General features: G+C 45.1%; 1 long non-coding RNA gene and 1 other non-coding gene across 2 annotated transcripts; one reads left to right on the top strand and one right to left on the bottom strand.

The window, feature by feature from the left end:
* Positions 1–11,500: 11,500 nt before the first annotated feature.
* trnar-acg (transfer RNA arginine (anticodon ACG)) lies at positions 11,501–11,573 on the bottom strand. The gene has a single exon. It is a non-coding gene; the product is annotated as a tRNA-Arg (tRNA).
* Positions 11,574–13,846: 2,273 nt separating this feature from the next.
* LOC114446903 (uncharacterized) lies at positions 13,847–20,547 on the top strand. The gene is made up of 3 exons (XR_003671792.1): positions 13,847–13,857; positions 15,681–15,685; positions 20,451–20,547. It is a non-coding gene; the product is annotated as an uncharacterized LOC114446903 (long non-coding RNA).
* Positions 20,548–22,206: the final 1,659 nt, after the last annotated feature.

Raw genomic sequence — 22,206 nt, 5'->3', positions numbered from 1 at the left:
CCATGAGACTGTATAATAACAGCTGTTGCACGGCAGCACCACACCATATAATTCCTCTTACAATATCTGCAAATAGTTTTGTGATGTGCAGTCACCAGTAATTACTTTCCATGGAACCTCTAGAACTCATAGCAGTACAGAGATGCAGGTGACATCTACAGCAGTGATCATGCAGTGGTTTTTATTCTGCATTGTGATCACAGCAACTCTGTTTTGATTTGAGGTCATGGCAGGCTCAGGTAAACTTGATGGCTTTGCTCAAGCTAGGCTTATTCAAACCCTCAAACCAAAGTTCACTCAAGAGGACACCAGGGACAACAATCTGGCCTTTTGGACTGGACAGTCCATATTGAGAAGGGTAGCAGCCTCAATGTGGAGGTGTAGAGGATCCTACTCACCGGTACTTACTGTTTGATTCCTACCACCCACTGGAACATAAGATGGGAGTCATCAGCACCCTGCAGCACAGAGCACAAACTGTACCTACCAGCTTCAGAGGGGAAGAAGAAGGAGCAACATCACATCAGGAAGACTCTAAAAACATGTGGCTAACCCAACTGGGCACTCATAAAAGCCAAAAAAGAAGACCCACCAACAGCAGGAAGAAGGACAACAACCGGCAGAGGAAGAACACTGCGTTCTATATGTGTCAGGAGTATCAGAAGGAATAAAACTCGTGGAATAAAACAGGTGGTATCAGAAGGAATAAAAAGGATAAAAAGGATAAAACTCGCATGGAGAAACACAGCAATGTGATATATGCAGTCCAGTGCAGTGAGGAATGTCCTGATCTGTACATTGGAGAAACTAAACAACCACTCCACAGAAGAATGGCTCAGCACAGGAGAGCCATCTCCTCAGGACAAGACTCAGCTGATCACCTCCACCTCAAAGAGAAAGGACACTCCTTTGAGGACAACAATGTTCGCATCCTAGACAGAGAGGAAAGATGGTTTGAAAGAGGAGTCATGGAACCCACCTATGTTAAGCTGAAAAAACCTTCCCTTAACAGAGGTGGTGGTCTCAGACGTCATCTTTCTACCACATACAATGCAGAACATAAGATGGGAGTCATCAGCACCCTGCAGCACAGAGCACAAACTGTACCTACCAGCTTCAGAGGGGAAGAAGAAGGAGCAACATCACATCAGGAAGACTCTAAAAACATGTGGCTATCCCAACTGGGCACTCATAAAAGCCAAAAAAGAAGACCCACCAACAGCAGGAAGAAGGACAACAACCGGCAGAGGAGGAACACTGCGTTCTATATGTGTCAGGAGTATCAGAGAAACTCTGTAGGATCTTCAACAACCATGACATCCCGGCCCATTTCAAACCGATGACAACACTGAGACACAAACTGGTTCACCCGAAGGATAAAACTCGCATGGAGAAACACAGCAATGTGATATATGCAGTCCAGTGCAGTGAGGAATGTCCTGATCTGTACATTGGAGAAACTAAACAACCACTCCACAGAAGAATGGCTCAGCACAGGAGAGCCATCTCCTCAGGACAAGACTCAGCTGATCACCTCCACCTCAAAGAGAAAGGACACTCCTTTGAGGACAACAATGTTCGCATCCTAGACAGAGAGGAAAGATGGTTTGAAAGAGGAGTCATGGAACCCACCTATGTTAAGCTGAAAAAACCTTCCCTTAACAGAGGTGGTGGTCTCAGACGTCATCTTTCTACCACATACAATGCAGTGCTTCCATCCATTCCCAGGAAGTTTCACTCCAAGTCACATGCTCACAGCAAGAACAAAGGGCTGCCTACCAGTCCCCCTCCGGCAGTCTCATAGTCGTTAGCCAGTCGTTAGACACACCTGGCACAGTCAGCCAGATCATCACAGGTAATCATGGAACCAGGACAAGGACAAGACTCAGCTGTTCACCTCCACCTCAAAGAGAAAGGACACTCCTTTGAGGACAACAATGTTCACAGCCAGATCATCACAGGTAATTATGGAAACATTTAGTTTGTAAGTTTTACCCAGACCCACCCACTGAGGTCTGCAACCACATATAAACCATGTTTCCCTACCAAACAGTTAGAACTGATGGAGCTGTTTGGATGAGAAGCGAAAGGTCTTCAAGAAAACTCTGCAAGTCCAGACGCCTTGCTTCAATCTTCTCTACGTATGTCCATGAAAGCTGTTGCTGACCTGGATGACTAAGAATCTTCATCAAACCAAATCTGTATAGGAGGAACTGCAGCCTTGTAGAATACAACCTAAATAAAAACTGGTCGAGCTAGCCAGGAGTCGAACCTAGAATCTTCTGATCCGTAGTCAGACGCGTTATCCATTGCGCCAAGGCTAGCGCCCATGTGTCGACGTTGATGCCACAAATCGCGCCACAAATCGCGCCGAGAGCGCCGGTTCGAATCCCGCTAGGTGCGTTAATATTTTGCAGTGAAATTACGCGAAACATATCGGTCGTTGTATGACATTTTACCGAGGTGACGTTATAATTAAAAACAAAGCGAAAGGAGAGTGATGCACACCGTTTGTATGTGACAAATTTCACGTGTCATTTGCTGTAATAGTCCAATTGCACATGCATGCATTGAATGGGATAAATGCAATCTGCTCGCTGTTTAGCTAATATGGAAAGAGCTTGAGAGGAACAGGATTGCATACAATAATTGTATCCTTAGTAACAAGCTGTAATGTGTTAATCTGCATTTTTCTTAACATCCTTTTTTGTATACCGACCTTGTCTGCAATATAAGGCTCATCAATGGCTCCAGACTCTTGATTAACACCCACAAACCCAAATATATAAGAACAATGGAAAAAAACCTTTTAGGTGTTATTACCATTTCAGTAACTTTTTGGGGGGAATATTGCTCACATTGAGCACATGTAAAGGACCAGTAGGAGTTTATTTGCAGTCTTTACTGCTCATAAAGCCTCTTAATATTAGTCTAAATTCATATTTGGATAAACATCATTTTTTATCAAAGTATTTTGTGAAATTAAATGGTATTTACAAACACTGAAATCAGACTGTATTTACAAATCCTGTAAAAACCGAACAAAAGCTTTTGTAATGTTTATAGCCTCATTTAATTGTGATAAAGGCAGATTCACAGTTTTAAGAATCCACACATTCCAGAGGTCAAACAATACTGTCTGGCAGACCTGTTGTTCAATCTACTATCATTCTATGAAGCTGTACATGCCCAACTACCTGAACATTATCATTAACTGAATTACACAGAGGGGGAAACTGATACCAAAAGAATGTGTTTGTTTACACTATATACACACTGATATACACTGCAGCAAAGATGCTGCGCTGGTGGCAGGATGCTGCAGTGAAGCAGATGCCGGGCTGGCCTCAAGATTCAGAGAAGAGATGGGGGTCTGTCTCCCCCAAACACCAGCTGCCTTTTAAACCTGGCCATTCTGCTGTATTGGCTGGCACGGTAAAGCTGTGCAGGTTGTCCCCTGCAGCCATGGTCAAGAGAGCTTCTCTCTGAGGTGTGGATGGCTTTGGAGACTCAATGGCTTGCTGAAGCACCTCGGTCTCCCGAGCCCGACTCTGCTTGTTGTACCTGAAAAAAACAACAACAACAAAACAGTAGTTTTACAGAAGCAATATATTTCACAAATACAGCTGACATGGTTCACATACTTCATGATTTACTCACCGTCATGCCAGCATTGCTGTGTTCACCTCAGGCAGCTGGATGGTGGTCTCAGCCATCACACAGGCTTTGTTGACAACACACTGGTGTATGCTGATGAAGAGTCTCAGTCATCCAGGTCATAATCATAGAGATGATTGAAGCAAGGCAAGGACTTGTAGAGTTTTCTTGAATGGAGTCGAACAGGTCTGGCTGCCCTTGGGACCCGATGAAACACCTGGAAAATTAAGGCAGTGTGAAATATAGCAGTAAAAGATAAGTGTACATGCTAGTTTGAAAAATAATGACCAGATATTACAGTAGCTGTCTTATAATTCACAATTATAAAGCCTGCAGTGAGTGGAGGTGCTGTGGCAGATGTACCAGTGAGTGGAGGAGCATCCAGCAAGGGGACAGTGCCGTCCTCAAACTCCTCTGGCTCCAGCAAAGCGTAGCCTGTCTGGTCATATAGATACTCCACCCCATAAGCTCTCCTGAAAATCATACACACAAACACATCAAATCATATGTCATGTACTAATATATGCACTAAACCTAAATACAAATGAGTTTTTCCAGACATTAGGAAACTGTACCAGTGTATTTCCTTGGTGGTGTGTAGTCCACCAGCTTCAGGATCCATGTCTGTCAGTAACTAGTCCTAAAAGAACAACAATAGAAGAACAAGGAGGAGAAGCATAATGTTTATCAGAACACTAAGAGAGAGTTCCTCACTTTAACACAAAACAATAATTTAATTATAACAACTACATGATCATAGGATATTGAAAACCAATGCAGTGATGCTATGACACAGTAATACTACACTGCAGTAATAAAAGTCCATTGAAAGTTACGCTAACTGAAGACAAAGAGAGAGCTAACTAAAGCTAACAATAACAAGAGGCTTGTCTGTAGCTGATTAGCCGAAGCTAACGCTGTAAATGGAAATGTTTGCTAAAACACACTAAATGTAGCGTTCTCCCAGTCAAATGCTTTATAGGTGTAAACAACACAGAGGCCAGTCTATGATCAATTATTCCATCTGAGCCGTCGGTAACTGTGAATTTATCCTAGCCAGTAGAGCACCGGCTAGGTACGTTCATACATACATTGCTACACAAACGTAGCGCTTTACAATCACATACCAGCATGTACACAACGACACTCACTCACCGACACGTCGGAATCTCCGGTAGAAATTAATCTTGCAGACGGTTACTGGGGTAAATTATCCTGATAGCCGTCCACGGCGACGTAGCTCGGTAAAAGGCAATGACGAAGCCATAGCAACAGCGTCGTGACCGGGCCACATCCGCCTCAAGCAGTGGTCCGAGCTGTGATTGGCCGGCTCGTTGCCAGGGGCGGGGGCTGGCGAATCGTGGTAGAGGGCAGCTCTGTCATTGGTCAATTCGTGGTCAATTCGTGGTAGCACTCGGCCTCGTGGTTGGCCGTCGGCGGAGGTAGGCGGGAGCTGGCGAATCGTGGTAGAGGGCGGCTCCGTCATTGGTCAATTCGTGGTAGATTCGTGGTAGCACTCGGCCTCGCGATTGGCTGTAGGAGGAGGCGGCTTGCTCGACACACGGGCGGCCGGAGGCGCCACTAGCCCCCATGAGACTGTATAATAACAGCTGTTGCACGGCAGCACCACACCATATAATTCCTCTTTTACAATATCTGCAAATAGTTTTGTGATGTGCAGTCACCAGTAATTACTTTCCATGGAACCTCTAGAACTCATAGCAGTACAGAGATGCAGGTGACATCTACAGCAGTGATCATGCAGTGGTTTTTATTCTGCATTGTGATCACAGCAACTCTGTTTTGATTTGAGGTCATGGCAGGCTCAGGTAAACTTGATGGCTTTGCTCAAGCTAGGCTTATTCAAACCCTCAAACCAAAGTTCACTCAAGAGGACACCAGGGACAACAATCTGGCCTTTTGGACTGGACAGTCCATATTGAGAAGGGTAGCAGCCTCAATGTGGAGGTGTAGAGGATCCTACTCACCGGTACTTACTGTTTGATTCCTACCACCCACTGGAACATAAGATGGGAGGCATCAGCACCCTGCAGCACAGAGCACAAACTGTACCTACCAGCTTCAGAGGGGAAGAAGAAGGAGCAACATCACATCAGGAAGACTCTAAAAACATGTGGCTATCCCAACTGGGCACTCATAAAAGCCAAAAAAGAAGACCCACCAACAGCAGGAAGAAGGACAACAACCGGCAGAGGAGGAACACTGCGTTCTATATGTGTCAGGAGTATCAGAGAAACTCTGTAGGATCTTCAACAACCATGACATCCCGGCCCATTTCAAACCGATGACAACACTGAGACACAAACTGGTTCACCCGAAGGATAAAACTCGCATGGAGAAACACAGCAATGTGATATATGCAGTCCAGTGCAGTGAGGAATGTCCTGATCTGTACATTGGAGAAACTAAACAACCACTCCACAGAGGAATGGCTCAGCACAGGAGAGCCATCTCCTCAGGACAAGACTCAGCTGATCACCTCCACCTCAAAGAGAAAGGACACTCCTTTGAGGACAACAATGTTCGCATCCTAGACAGAGAGTAAAGATGGTTTGAAAGAGGAGTCATGGAACCCACCTATGTTAAGCTGAAAAAACCTTCCCTTAACAGAGGTGGTGGTCTCAGACGTCATCTTTCTACCACATACAATGCAGTGCTTCCATCCATTCCCAGGAAGTTTCACTCCAAGTCACATGCTCACAGCAAGAACAAAGGGCTGCCTACCAGTCCCCCTCCGGCAGTCTCATAGTCGTTAGCCAGTCGTTAGACACACCTGGCACAGTCAGCCAGATCATCACAGGTAATCATGGAACCAGGACAAGGACAAGACTCAGCTGTTCACCTCCACCTCAAAGAGAAAGGACACTCCTTTGAGGACAACAATGTTCACAGCCAGATCATCACAGGTAATTATGGAAACATTTAGTTTGTAAGTTTTACCCAGACCCACCCACTGAGGTCTGCAACCACATATAAACCATGTTTCCCTACCAAACAGTTAGAACTGATGGAGCTGTTTGGATGAGAAGCGAAAGGTCTTCAAGAAAACTCTGCAAGTCCAGACGCCTTGCTTCAATCTTCTCTACGTATGTCCATGAAAGCTGTTGCTGACCTGGATGACTAAGAATCTTCATCAAACCAAATCTGTATAGGAGGAACTGCAGCCTTGTAGAATACAACCTAAATAAAAACTGGTCGAGCTAGCCAGGAGTCGAACCTAGAATCTTCTGATCCGTAGTCAGACGCGTTATCCATCGCGCCAAGGCTAGCGTCCATGTGTCGACGTTGATGCCACAAATCGCGCCACAAATCGCGCCGAGAGCGCCGGTTCGAATCCCGCTAGGTGCGTTAATATTTTGCACTGAAATTACGCGAAACATATCGGTCGTTGTATGACATTTTACCGAGGTGACGTTATAATTAAAAACAAAGCGAAAGGAGAGTGATGCACACCGTTTGTATGTGACAAATTTCACGTGTCATTTGCTGTAATAGTCCAATTGCACATGCATGCATTGAATGGGATAAATGCAATCTGCTCGCTGTTTAGCTAATATGGAAAGAGCTTGAGAGGAACAGGATTGCATACAATAATTGTATCCTTAGTAACAAGCTGTAATGTGTTAATCTGCATTTTTCTTAACATCCTTTTTTGTATACCGACCTTGTCTGCAATATAAGGCTCATCAATGGCTCCAGACTCTTGATTAACCCCCACAAACCCAAATATATAAGAACAATGGAAAAAAACCTTTTAGGTGTTATTACCATTTCAGTAACTTTTTGGGGGGAATATTGCTCACATTGAGCACATGTAAAGGACCAGTAGGAGTTTATTTGCAGTCTTTACTGCTCATAAAGCCTCTTAATATTAGTCTAAATTCATATTTGGATAAACATAATTTTTTATCAAAGTATTTTGTGAAATTAAATGGTATTTACAAACACTGAAATCAGACTGTATTTACAAATCCTGTAAAAACCGAACAAAAGCTTTTGTAATGTTTATAGCCTCATTTAATTGTGATAAAGGCAGATTCACAGTTTTAAGAATCCACACATTCCAGAGGTCAAACAATACTGTCTGGCAGACCTGTTGTTCAATCTACTATCATTCTATGAAGCTGTACATGCCCAACTACCTGAACATTATTATTATTAACTGAATTACACAGAGGGGGAAACTGATACCAAAAGAATGTGTTTGTTTACACTATATACACACTGATATACACTGCAGCAAAGATGCTGCGCTGGTGGCAGGATGCTGCAGTGAAGCAGATGCCGGGCTGGCCTCAAGATTCAGAGAAGAGATGGGGGTCTGTCTCCCCCAAACACCAGCTGCCTTTTAAACCTGGCCATTCTGCTGTATTGGCTGGCACGGTAAAGCTGTGCAGGTTGTCCCCTGCAGCCATGGTCAAGAGAGCTTCTCTCTGAGGTGTGGATGGCTTTGGAGACTCAATGGCTTGCTGAAGCACCTCGGTCTCCCGAGCCCGACTCTGCTTGTTGTACCTGAAAAAAACAACAACAAAACAGTAGTTTTACAGAAGCAATATATTCCACAAATACAGCTGACATGGTTCACATACTTCATGATTTACTCACCGTCATGCCAGCATTGCTGTGTTCACCTCAGGCAGCTGGATGGTGGTCTCAGCCATCACACAGGCTTTGTTGACAACACACTGGTGTATGCTGATGAAGAGTCTCAGTCATCCAGGTCATAATCATAGAGATGATTGAAGCAAGGCAAGGACTTGTAGAGTTTTCTTGAATGGAGTCGAACAGGTCTGGCTGCCCTTGGGACCCGATGAAACACCTGGAAAATTAAGGCAGTGTGAAATATAGCAGTAAAAGATAAGTGTACATGCTAGTTTGAAAAATAATGACCAGATATTACAGTAGCTGTCTTATAATTCACAATTATAAAGCCTGCAGTGAGTGGAGGTGCTGTGGCAGATGTACCAGTGAGTGGAGGAGCATCCAGCAAGGGGACAGTGCCGTCCTCAAACTCCTCTGGCTCCAGCAAAGCGTAGCCTGTCTGGTCATATAGATACTCCACCCCATAAGCTCTCCTGAAAATCATACACACAAACACATCAAATCATATGTCATGTACTAATATATGCACTAAACCTAAATACAAATGAGTTTTTCCAGACATTAGGAAACTGTACCAGTGTATTTCCTTGGTGGTGTGTAGTCCACCAGCTTCAGGATCCATGTCTGTCAGTAACTAGTCCTAAAAGAACAACAATAGAAGAACAAGGAGGAGAAGCATAATGTTTATCAGAACACTAAGAGAGAGTTCCTCACTTTAACACAAAACAATAATTTAATTATAACAACTACATGATCATAGGATATTGAAAACCAATACAGTGATGCTATGACACAGTAATACTACACTACACTGCAGTAATAAAAGTCCATTGAAAGTTACGCTAACTGAAGACAAAGAGAGAGCTAACTAAAGCTAACAATAACAAGAGGCTTGTCTGTAGCTGATTAGCCGAAGCTAACGCTGTAAATGGAAATGTTTGCTAAAACACACTAAATGTAGCGTTCTCCCAGTCAAATGCTTTATAGGTGTAAACAACACAGAGGCCAGTCTATGATCAATTATTCCATCTGAGCCGTCGGTAACTGTGAATTTATCCTAGCCAGTAGAGCACCGGCTAGGTACGTTCATACATACATTGCTACACAAACGTAGCGCTTTACAATCACATACCAGCATGTACACAACGACACTCACTCACCGACACGTCGGAATCTCCGGTAGAAATTAATCTTGCAGACGGTTACTGGGGTAAATTATCCTGATAGCCGTCCACGGCGACGTAGCTCGGTAAAAGGCAATGACGAAGCCATAGCAACAGCGTCGTGACCGGGCCACATCCGCCTCAAGCAGTGGTCCGAGCTGTGATTGGCCGGCTCGTTGCCAGGGGCGGGGGCTGGCGAATCGTGGTAGAGGGCAGCTCTGTCATTGGTCAATTCGTGGTCAATTCGTGGTAGCACTCGGCCTCGTGGTTGGCCGTCGGCGGAGGTAGGCGGGAGCTGGCGAATCGTGGTAGAGGGCGGCTCCGTCATTGGTCAATTCGTGGTAGATTCGTGGTAGCACTCGGCCTCGCGATTGGCTGTAGGAGGAGGCGGCTTGCTCGACACACGGGCGGCCGGAGGCGCCACTAGCCCCCATGAGACTGTATAATAACAGCTGTTGCACGGCAGCACCACACCATATAATTCCTCTTACAATATCTGCAAATAGTTTTGTGATGTGCAGTCACCAGTAATTACTTTCCATGGAACCTCTAGAACTCATAGCAGTACAGAGATGCAGGTGACATCTACAGCAGTGATCATGCAGTGGTTTTTATTCTGCATTGTGATCACAGCAACTCTGTTTTGATTTGAGGTCATGGCAGGCTCAGGTAAACTTGATGGCTTTGCTCAAGCTAGGCTTATTCAAACCCTCAAACCAAAGTTCACTCAAGAGGACACCAGGGACAACAATCTGGCCTTTTGGACTGGACAGTCCATATTGAGAAGGGTAGCAGCCTCAATGTGGAGGTGTAGAGGATCCTACTCACCGGTACTTACTGTTTGATTCCTACCACCCACTGGAACATAAGATGGGAGGCATCAGCACCCTGCAGCACAGAGCACAAACTGTACCTACCAGCTTCAGAGGGGAAGAAGAAGGAGCAACATCACATCAGGAAGACTCTAAAAACATGTGGCTATCCCAACTGGGCACTCATAAAAGCCAAAAAAGAAGACCCACCAACAGCAGGAAGAAGGACAACAACCGGCAGAGGAGGAACACTGCGTTCTATATGTGTCAGGAGTATCAGAGAAACTCTGTAGGATCTTCAACAACCATGACATCCCGGCCCATTTCAAACCGATGACAACACTGAGACACAAACTGGTTCACCCGAAGGATAAAACTCGCATGGAGAAACACAGCAATGTGATATATGCAGTCCAGTGCAGTGAGGAATGTCCTGATCTGTACATTGGAGAAACTAAACAACCACTCCACAGAAGAATGGCTCAGCACAGGAGAGCCATCTCCTCAGGACAAGACTCAGCTGATCACCTCCACCTCAAAGAGAATGGACACTCCTTTGAGGACAACAATGTTCGCATCCTAGACAGAGAGGAAAGATGGTTTGAAAGAGGAGTCATGGAACCCACCTATGTTAAGCTGAAAAAACCTTCCCTTAACAGAGGTGGTGGTCTCAGACGTCATCTTTCTACCACATACAATGCAGTGCTTCCATCCATTCCCAGGAAGTTTCACTCCAAGTCACATGCTCACAGCAAGAACAAAGGGCTGCCTACCAGTCCCCCTCCGGCAGTCTCATAGTCGTTAGCCAGTCGTTAGACACACCTGGCACAGTCAGCCAGATCATCACAGGTAATCATGGAACCAGGACAAGGACAAGACTCAGCTGTTCACCTCCACCTCAAAGAGAAAGGACACTCCTTTGAGGACAACAATGTTCACAGCCAGATCATCACAGGTAATTATGGAAACATTTAGTTTGTAAGTTTTACCCAGACCCACCCACTGAGGTCTGCAACCACATATAAACCATGTTTCCCTACCAAACAGTTAGAACTGATGGAGCTGTTTGGATGAGAAGCGAAAGGTCTTCAAGAAAACTCTGCAAGTCCAGACGCCTTGCTTCAATCTTCTCTACGTATGTCCATGAAAGCTGTTGCTGACCTGGATGACTAAGAATCTTCATCAAACCAAATCTGTATAGGAGGAACTGCAGCCTTGTAGAATACAACCTAAATAAAAACTGGTCGAGCTAGCCAGGAGTCGAACCTAGAATCTTCTGATCCGTAGTAAGACGCGTTATCCATTGCGCCACTAGCCCCCATGAGACTGTATAATAACAGCTGTTGCACGGCAGCACCACACCATATAATTCCTCTTTTACAATATCTGCAAATAGTTTTGTGATGTGCAGTCACCAGTAATTACTTTCCATGGAACCTCTAGAACTCATAGCAGTACAGAGATGCAGGTGACATCTACAGCAGTGATCATGCAGTGGTTTTTATTCTGCATTGTGATCACAGCAACTCTGTTTTGATTTGAGGTCATGGCAGGCTCAGGTAAACTTGATGGCTTTGCTCAAGCTAGGCTTATTCAAACCCTCAAACCAAAGTTCACTCAAGAGGACACCAGGGACAACAATCTGGCCTTTTGGACTGGACAGTCCATATTGAGAAGGGTAGCAGCCTCAATGTGGAGGTGTAGAGGATCCTACTCACCGGTACTTACTGTTTGATTCCTACCACCCACTGGAACATAAGATGGGAGTCATCAGCACCCTGCAGCACAGAGCACAAACTGTACCTACCAGCTTCAGAGGGGAAGAAGAAGGAGCAACATCACATCAGGAAGACTCTAAAAACATGTGGCTATCCCAACTGGGCACTCATAAAAGCCAAAAAAGAAGACCCACCAACAGCAGGAAGAAGGACAACAACCGGCAGAGGAGGAACACTGCGTTCTATATGTGTCAGGAGTATCAGAGAAACTCTGTAGGATCTTCAACAACCATGACATCCCGGCCCATTTCAAACCGATGACAACACTGAGACACAAACTGGTTCACCCGAAGGATAAAACTCGCATGGAGAAACACAGCAATGTGATATATGCAGTCCAGTGCAGTGAGGAATGTCCTGATCTGTACATTGGAGAAACTAAACAACCACTCCACAGAAGAATGGCTCAGCACAGGAGAGCCATCTCCTCAGGACAAGACTCAGCTGATCACCTCCACCTCAAAGAGAAAGGACATTCCTTTGAGGACAACAATGTTCGCATCCTAGACAGAGAGGAAAGATGGTTTGAAAGAGGAGTCATGGAACCCACCTATGTTAAGCTGAAAAAACCTTCCCTTAACAGAGGTGGTGGTCTCAGACGTCATCTTTCTACCACATACAATGCAGTGCTTCCATCCATTCCCAGGAAGTTTCACCCCAAGTCACATGCTCACAGCAAGAACAATGGGCTGCCTACCAGTCCCCCTCCGGCTAGCGCGCATGTGTCAACGTTGATGCCACAAATCGCGCCATTTCACCGTTAATATTTTGCCCTGAAATTACGCGAAACATATCGGTCGTTGTATGACATTTTACCGAGGTGACGTTATAATTAAAAACAAAGCGAAAGGAGAGTGATGCACACCGTTTGTATGTGACAAATTTCACGTGTCATTTGCTGTAATAGTCCAATTGCACATGCATGCATTGAGTGGAATAAATGCAATCTGCTCGCTATTTAGCTAATATGGATTGTATAAAATAATTTTATCCTTAATAACAAGCTGTAATATGTTAATCTGCATTTTTATTAACATCCTTTTTTGTATACCTACCTTGTCTGCAATAAAAGGCTCATCAATGGCTACAGACTCTTGATTAACCCCCAAAACGCAAATTAGGTTTGTGTTTTGTTTTTATCATTTCATTTGAACCTTTCTCCAAAAAGTATTTCATGGAATTAAATGGTAAATCTTGAAATCTGAATGAAAGCTTGCCTCATTTAATTGTGATACTCTTAAAGGCAGTCACACCTTTTCAAGAATCCACACATTCTAGAGGTCTAACAATACTGTCTGGCAGACCTATTGTTCAATCCATTGTCATGCTATGAGCCCTTACATGGCTACCTCCCAACATTATCGGCTCGTTATCATCTCCCATTCGGCAGACATTTAGGCAAGCAAGCAAAACCCTGAAAACAGCAGCAATTTAAGATTTTTCAAACAGTGCTACACATTTATCCTCAAAAAGATAGAGATTAATTAATTACACAGAGGGAGAAATTTATACCAAAAATGTTTATTTACAAAATAACAATATACACATACATGAAAGTGCACTTTCTCTCTCTTTATTTCTCACTTTCTCTCTGATGCCTCCCTCACTCTCCACTGAGGAACAAGGAGCAGACCCTGTCTGCTCTTTGTTTCTCTTTCCATAGCCTTTGGCTGCTAGGTGCTCCCTCCATTCAGCCAATGGCTCTGTTGCTGTCTCTGCACAGTACCAGTTTCCAAAGTATTGGTGGTGCCCTGGAAGCCGGCGGTCTTTCTGGCAACTTTTGCATACCACCACATCAGTTTTTTTTTGTGTATTTCCTGTGTTGTACACCTGCCTGTTCCCTCTCCTTCCTCCTTTTCCTGTTCCTCTGTGTTGTATATGGCACATCTTCCACCAGTGGTTGAGATGTGCCAGCTGGCAGGATCAGCTGTTGATGGGACCTGGGACCTGGCAGATGTGGTGGCTGAAACACCACAGGCATATACAGCAGAGATGTGTCGGTGGCAGGATGCTGCAGCGAAGTGGATGCCACACTGGCCTCTGGACGCTGCAGTGAAGTGGATGCCTGGTTGGCCACAGGATGCAGATAGGAGGATGGGGGGCCTGTCTCACCAAAACACAGCCACCTTTTAAGTTTGGCCATGCCTGCTGTATTGGCTGGCAAGGTAAAGATATGTGGATTATCCCCCACAGCCATGGTTAGGAGAGCTTCTTTTTGAGGTGTGGATGGCTGCTGCACCGCTCCTGCAATTGGAGCTTTTGGAGACTGAATGCCTTGCTGAAGCACCTCGGTCTCCTGAGATCGGTTCCGCTTGTTGTACCTGGAACAACAAAACAACAACAAAAGGGCAGAGTTTTAAAGAAGGGTGTAGGCCAAACAAAACTGACATGGTACACATATTTCATGATTTACTCACCACTGTGCCAGTGTTGCTGTGTTCACCTCAGGCAGCTGGATGGTGGTCTCAGACATCACACAGGCGTTGTTGATAACACACTGGCGTATGTTGCTGTATGCATGAATAATCTGAGTCCATCGGCTCTGGCTGCCTGTGGGACTCTTTTTTCGGCCAGTGATAGTCATGCAGAGGTGGATAAAGATGGCTTCCACCAGCCGGTTGCAGTTTGGCCACTGGGCTGGAGCATGTGACCTGACAAAAGACCTGGAAATTTAAGGCAGTGTAAAACTTAGCAATAATGGGTCACACCTGCTTTAAACAAAACAAGTCAATAAAGAAACAAACACAAAAATTAATTGAACATACCGTTTGGTGGACTCCACCCCTGGTGCCACCAACTTTTTTGTGGCCCTAAACCGACCCTTGGTTAGGCTATCCTGATGCCGAGGAGGGTATTTAGTTCTAGCCTTGTCAAAGTCTGACAGCACATGCCAGAGGTCTATGATGTGTCGTGCCTCCTCCTGTGTTAGGGCAAGGCTGTGGTCCTTCAGAGACACAAGGCAGCGTGCCAACTCCTGGACTGCTGCATAGCCGGGGATGTTGTCTGGCCCAACAGAGTCCTAAATGAATGAAATGCATTGACAAACTTGAACAAAATATCTGAAAAGCTTTCTAATATTTCATGTATTTTTTCCACTGATTGTGAATGTATATTGTTAAAATTAATCAAATTCTAAACTGGCAAAATTAATAACATTCCTATGTTATTTAACTACATTTTTACATGTTATTTTGAAAAAGTAATGACCAAATGTTGCAGTACACAGACGTCTAATGTGCAATTATAAAGCCTGCAGTGGTGTGAGGTCTTACGTTAGTTGTAGGAGGTTCTGCTCTAGCCAAAATCATTTGCAAAAAGGTGAAAACTTACTGTAGATGCAGACACAGCAGCAGATGCGTCTGTGGCAAGTGGAGAGGCCCCAGTAAGCAAATCTCCTGAGCTAGCAGGAGCAGGAACAGGAGCTGGAGACACGTCTGTGGCAAGTGGAGAGGCCCCAGTAAGCGAATCTCCCGAGCTAGCAGGAGCAGGAGGAGCAGGAACAGGAGCTGGAGACACGTCTGTGGTGAGTGGAGAAGCTGTGGCAGTGGGACCTGTGAGTAGAGGATCTTCCGGCAAGGGTACAGTGAAGTCCTCAAACTCCTCTGGGGCCTGCTCAACATAGCCCTCATCATCAGCCACAGTCACAGTGTCTGTCTCCATGGCAGCCAATGTGTGCTTGTAGTCCTCTAGTGCAGTGCCTGTCTGGTCATACAAATATTACACCCCAATAAGCACTCCTGAAAATCACACAAACACATCAAATTATATGTCATGTACAAACAGATGCAATAAACTTAATAATACAGATGAGCTTTTTTCAGACATTAAGAAACTGTACCAGTATATTTTCTTGGTGGTGTGTAGTTCACCAGCTTCAGTCCCATGACGTTCTCTGCAAGCTGGTTGACTGCATGCCGGAGAAGGCCACTGTAAGAATGGGGCTCCACTCTTCCTTCAGCTGCCCTGCCTCTGTCCTCATTCCACCTGGCAAGGCCATCCACCAGATAGGCCTGGAAAAAGTTGCCCCCCCCTTCTGCAGGGTCCCCGTCTGCATGTACAGCTGCACGCCAGGGGGGTCCTGGAGGCAACAGAGGTGTTTTTTCTGCACCTTCCAGATCTCCACCATCTGCTCGCTGTTGATGAGGGGCATCATCATAGGCCACCAAGAGCTGGGTGATGAGTGCCTCTATCTCAGTGCTACTCCTGATGGTCCGTCTGCAGTGCAGCGCCATCTCTGCTCTGGAGATGTGCCGCATGACAGCAGCAGTGGTGGAGGGGTGTAGGTGTCTTGCTGCCAGCTCAGTGCACTTGGCCTCCCTCAGGGCACGCACATCATCCTCATCCCAGATGAAAATACACTGGCTCAGCTGGTTCATGAAACCAGCATAAAGGGAGTGTGAGTCTGTGGTGCATCCCACAGCAATCCTCCGCATGAAGTGCCACACATTGAGTCGTATCTGCATGCAGCCCCATGGTCTAAACATGCTGTGAAGATGTGTGGACTGTCGTGACCTTCCCTGGTCACCCCGGATTGTCAGATTCCGTCTTCTGTGATCAGAACATTGAGTGAAAGAAAATACCCTGGGTTTTGTAGTTTTGCCTTTGCAAAGGGAGAACACCTAGTGACCACAGGCCTTTCAGTCTGCTTCACTCCCGTCCATAAGTGTTCTGCCCCTCCCTGGACACAGGCTTGTTTTATTGAAAAGTTGAGGTACATTTGCATAACAGATAAACAGTTCTTCAAGACCCTCGTTGGTATTCCCATATTGGGACATGTTGCCCTTTTATCCACACCTACTAATTATAATAATGTTATTTATGACTGTGAAACACTCTGTTTCCCTCCTATGTTGGATGATTTATCTTACGTCCACCTTCACAAAAATGGCTCCTCCCTAACTCTTTGTAAGAGTTATAGATGTGTTTTTCTCTGAGTGTAAGCGTATATAATCAAATACATATGTGGTCTATATCATGTCATTGCGTAAATAACCTTGTATACTTCACAGGACCCACAGCAGTCCCGGTCCACATACAGCACCTCAGGAGGTGGTACTCCTGCATCCTGGAAGCGGCAGATTAGGCCACCATCATTTCACTGGAGCTGCTTCTGCAGCCAGACCTCAGCATGCTGCTCTTCCAGCTGTCTCCGGACCTGGCTGCTGCTGTTCCCCAGGCCTCTCTGCCGCATCAGCCGCACAACGTGCATATCACATCCCAGCTTGGCTGTGAGCAAACAGGGGAACTGCATGCGATGGCCCATGTCCAACTGGTGGATGATGTTGCTCGCCCAGCTTATGACTTTCCGCTTGCACCCCTTACATGCAAGATACTCCGCCACCATGAAATATGTGCCACTGACACCAACAACCTGGTGTACCCTTTGATGCAGTCCAGCTGATGTTAGTTCCTCCTTCCCACAGTCTTTAAGAGGGCAGAGTATCTTCATGCGCCACAGCTTCCTTGGCATCCACAAGAACAGTGGGTGGCCAAAGTACTGCTCCATTGGTGGAATGCCAGTGGGAGCAAGTGATGGCTGTGGTGGGTACCACCAAATTCTGTCCACCCTGGTAAAGTCCAGCTCGGGTTGTCCAGTTCTGGACCACTTAAACAAAGTTTTTGAAATCCACTGCTGGTCTAGCACTGGCAAGGCTGGTATCCAGCCAGCAGGGAGACAAAGTCTGCTCTCTGTTAAACAGAATACAAGATGTGCAGTGTAAGAATTTTGCTTTGTTTATTTATTTGCTGAATGCTTTCTATTTATTGTTGAATTGGAACACACGTGTTGCTATTGACACTTGCTCTGCTGCCATGACCAGGTCCCTGTCGTCCACATCACATGGTGGCTCCGTGGCACATGGCACTGCTGGTGCAGGGACTGCTAGGATGAGCTCTGATAAGCCTCGCATTGGAATGGCTGGAGAAAACATTAATGAATAAGTAAAAAATATATATATATATATACTGTGTACTCAGATCACACAACTATAATTACATCATACTTACTAGGCTGAAACCTGGAGGTAGAAGAAGAGACAAGTCTTTTGACAGACATGTCAAGGCTCCTTTGGGTGAGGTTCTTTCCCGCCAGCAAAGCATGCAGTGATGTGACTGGCACACGCACTGTTGAAGGGGCTCGGCTGGTGGGTGGTGTAGCAGAGGCACTGCTGGTGGAGAGTGGCGACTGGCTTACAGTTGTTGCAGTAGAAGCAGGGGGCTGGCTGGTGGACGGCGTGGCAGAAGCACCACCAGGGGCTGCAGAGGCTGAGGCAACACTGATGGTAGGTGTAGCCTTGGCAATGGTGGAGGAAGATGTGTGGGTGCTCGCCCGTTGGAGCTTAATGGAGATAGCTTCCCGGCCCTCAGAAAACAGCTCCATGTAGCGGCGGAAGTCTTCCTTATTGGCCCTGCTGTTAATGGAGTCCTTCACCTCACCCTTCTCACTCTCCCTGATCATTGAGGCCACCAGGCAACCACCATACCCCGGAGCATTTTCCAGCACCCACTTGAATGTCTGCCCCCTAAACATTCCGACCTGCAGCTTATGTAGACCCAGCACACACACCTTGTTGTCTGGGTCGAGGCCTTGTGCAACTGCAGCCTGTCTGGCCGACTCCAGCACCTACTCTGGTGAAAGAGGACGAGACCATGGCTGGGCTCTGCTCTTCACCCGGCCAGCATCATGGGAGTCATTTAGGATTATGGTCCCATCAGGTCTCTTCCTGAAGACAGGATCCATGTCTGCCAGTAAAAAGTCATAAAAGAACAACAATTAGAGAAGAACAAGAACAAGGAGGCCAAGCATAATGTTTAACTAAGCACCTATCAGACCATTAGCCTAATGTAACATAATATCTTATTGTTTGTTGTTTAAACAACTGTAAATTATAAGTGTTTATAACAAATATATTATCATAGGCTATTGAACACAGCGTGATGCTATGACATAGTAATACTATGCCATAGTAATAAAAGCCCATTAAATGTAACGGTAACTAAAGTTAAAAATAGCACTAGGCTTGAACCACGTGACACGACGTGAAGTTATTAGCCGAGCAACTTAGCCGGAGTTGGCTAAGTTGCTCGGCACCCTCGGCTAATAACTTTTAGATACAACTCAGGGATGTAAATGCTATCTAGGTATTTAGAAATTTATTATATATTTGAATTTCATACTTTCACTTACTCAATTTATCTTTAATTTCTATTGTCTGTAACAAAAAGAATTTCCCCTCGGGGATAAACAAAGGAATTCTGATTCTGAATCTGAACTTAACCGGCCGGTAAAGAGCAGCCGCTATGTAGGCTAGGTTATTTGGTACTACACAAACATAACACTTTACAATCAAATACCAATATTAAAATACAATACAAAGAAGAAATTAAAATTGCAGACAGTTAGCGGAGTAAATTATCCTGCGGATAGCCGTCCAACAGCTTGGAAAATGGAATGACGTAGGCCATAGCAACAGTGCAGTGACCGGGTCATTCTCCGCCTCCAGCAGCTGTCCGAGCTGTGATTGGCCAGCTCGTTGCCACGGATGTAGGCGGGAGCTGGCAAATCGTGGTAGAGGACAGCTCTGTCATTGGTCGATTCATGGTCAATTTGTGGTAGCACTCGGCCTCGTGATTGGCTGTCGGCGGAGGTGGGGCTAGCGCAATGGACGGGAGCTGGCAAATCGTGGTAGAGGACGGCTCCGTCATTGGTCAATTCATCACACCATATAATTCCTCTTTTACAATATCTGCAAATAGTTTTGTGATGTGCAGTCACCAGTAATTACTTTCCATGGAACCTCTAGAACTCATAGCAGTACAGAGATGCAGGTGACATCTACAGCAGTGATCATGCAGTGGTTTTTATTCTGCATTGTGATCATAGCAACTCTGTTTTGATTTGAGGTCACGGCAGGCTCAGGTAAATTTTATGGCTTTGCTCAAGGTAGGCTTATTCAAACCCTCAAACCAAGGTTCATTCAAGAGGACACCAGGGACAACAATCTGGTCTTTTGGACTGGACAGTCCATATTGAGAAGGGTAGCAGCCTCAATGTGGAGTTGTAAAGGATCCCACTCACCAGTACTTACTGTTTGATTCCCACCACCCACTGGAACATAAGCTGGGAGTCATCAGCACCCTGCAGCACAGAGCACAAACTGTACCTACCAGCTTCAGAGGGGAAGAAGGAGCAACATCACATCAGGAAGACTCTAAAAACATGTGGCTATCCCAACTGGGCACTCATTAAAGCCAAAAAAAGAAAACCCGCCAACAGCAGGAAGAAGGACAACAACCGGCAGAGGAAGAACACTGCATTCCACATGTGTCAGGAGTATCAGACTCAAACTCTCTCAGCACAGAAGAGCCACCTCCTCAGGACAAGACTCAGCAGTTACATCTACACCTCAAAGAAAAAGGACACTCTTTTGAGGACAATCATATTCACATTTTAGACAGAGAGGACAGATGATTTGAAAGAGGAGTCAATAAAACCATCTATGTTAAGTTGAGAAAACCTCATAACAGAGGTGGTGGAGTCAGACATCATCTTGCTGCCACATACAATGCAATGGTTTTTATTCTGCATTGTGATCACAGCAACTCTGTTTTGATTTGAGGTAACATGTAACATGAATGTACATCAATGTAATGATCATACATGTACATCATGTTGTACATACTGTATATACAGCAAAATAATTTCATTAACCTTACACCCACACATCAGTCAAAGCTATTAGCTCCTCTGAGACCTCTAAAGGGACTCGGACCTTATACTGGGACACATGTGTTAGCATAATATTCTGTAAATAGAAACTGTCAGCTCTTTTTGTTACATTGATATTTGTTGCCACATTTTTCCCAACATCCCAGCATTCCTAGTGAACAGTCTTGGCTTCTGACATCATTGTGTTATATTATAATTGAGAAATGATTTTTCTGCAATACACTGTAATATTTATAGCACAATATATTTAGAGGAGACCCTTGCTTGCTAACGTGACATGTCACAGACTGCTACAGGCTTTTATTCCAAACAAACAAATGAAGTCAAAGTTGATAAAATGTGACATTTACGTACAGAATTTTTATTTATTTTTTTGGGGGACAGAATTTTAAATAGCACTAATTAAAGTGTTTTAAAGCTTAATGTAAAGTAGCAATGTCAGCAGAAACAAAGAGACAGTGTGTCAGCATTGTGGTGGAGGTTTGCCCGAGGTGTACCGAAATTACTCCATCCTCACTGCTTTCTCAGTGAGGAGAACAGGCGGAGGTCACAGTGCTTCACTGCAATCTGCGCAATTACAGGCAGCTGTGGGGGCATCTTCTAATGAGGCAGTGTTTTTTTCTCTCAAGTTAGAAACATAGGAGTGGGGAATTAGACCAAGGAAGCTGCCCTTGTACGACTGCAGATAAAAAAAATAGACACAATTATTTGTGGTTGAACATTTAGTTTGACCTTTGTATTCACTGGCATTCTGTTCACTGATGAAAAAGAGTGATAATGACCTGCAAAGAACACCTACCTCATGAACCGTGTCCATGCCTCCATAAATATGTGGGTATATCTGACGCCCATCTGTCCCTGATGTCCTGCTTCTCAGCCTCCAGCTCAAAGTGTCCCTATACAATACATGCTCAAGGATACAGAATCTATGCATTTTATGTATTCGAGTACTACTGAATAGAAGTAACTTTTTTGTGTTAATGAGTAAATCCAGAGAAATAGTGCAGACTAAAGTCACTGTGCCAATTTGGGTGACAAAAAAATCCGCCATCATTTATTGAGTCCTAAGCCAAATTTAAAGTGTAACGCGACAGCCGCTGTGAAACCTCTCTATTTTAGTCAATGAGAGTATTCACACCAGACTGCTCCGCAAGAGATATGCACCGGTTCTATTTTGGAGCTGCATCACGCCCAAGACCTGTCGATTTTCACCAACCAGATCAACCTGACAGGAAGTCAGGCACCAGAACAACAGAGAGAATCTGGTAGATTTTCAAAATAAAGCGCAGTGAGACAGAACTCTCGCTGAACATGGCAACCAGTGGAGAAACACAGCCATGGCCATGTACGAGGAGAGATTTTCATTTTCCTTGTTGTCCACTCTGTTTGGGTCAAGCCTGTTGTTTGTCGAACAACACATTTTTGTTGTAATTTGTTACAGTAAA

The sequence above is a fragment of the Parambassis ranga genome, chromosome 2 (genome assembly GCF_900634625.1).
Source record: "Parambassis ranga chromosome 2, fParRan2.1, whole genome shotgun sequence".
Taxonomy (NCBI): Eukaryota; Metazoa; Chordata; class Actinopteri; family Ambassidae; genus Parambassis; species Parambassis ranga.
This window is presented reverse-complemented; position numbering and strand designations above follow the sequence as displayed.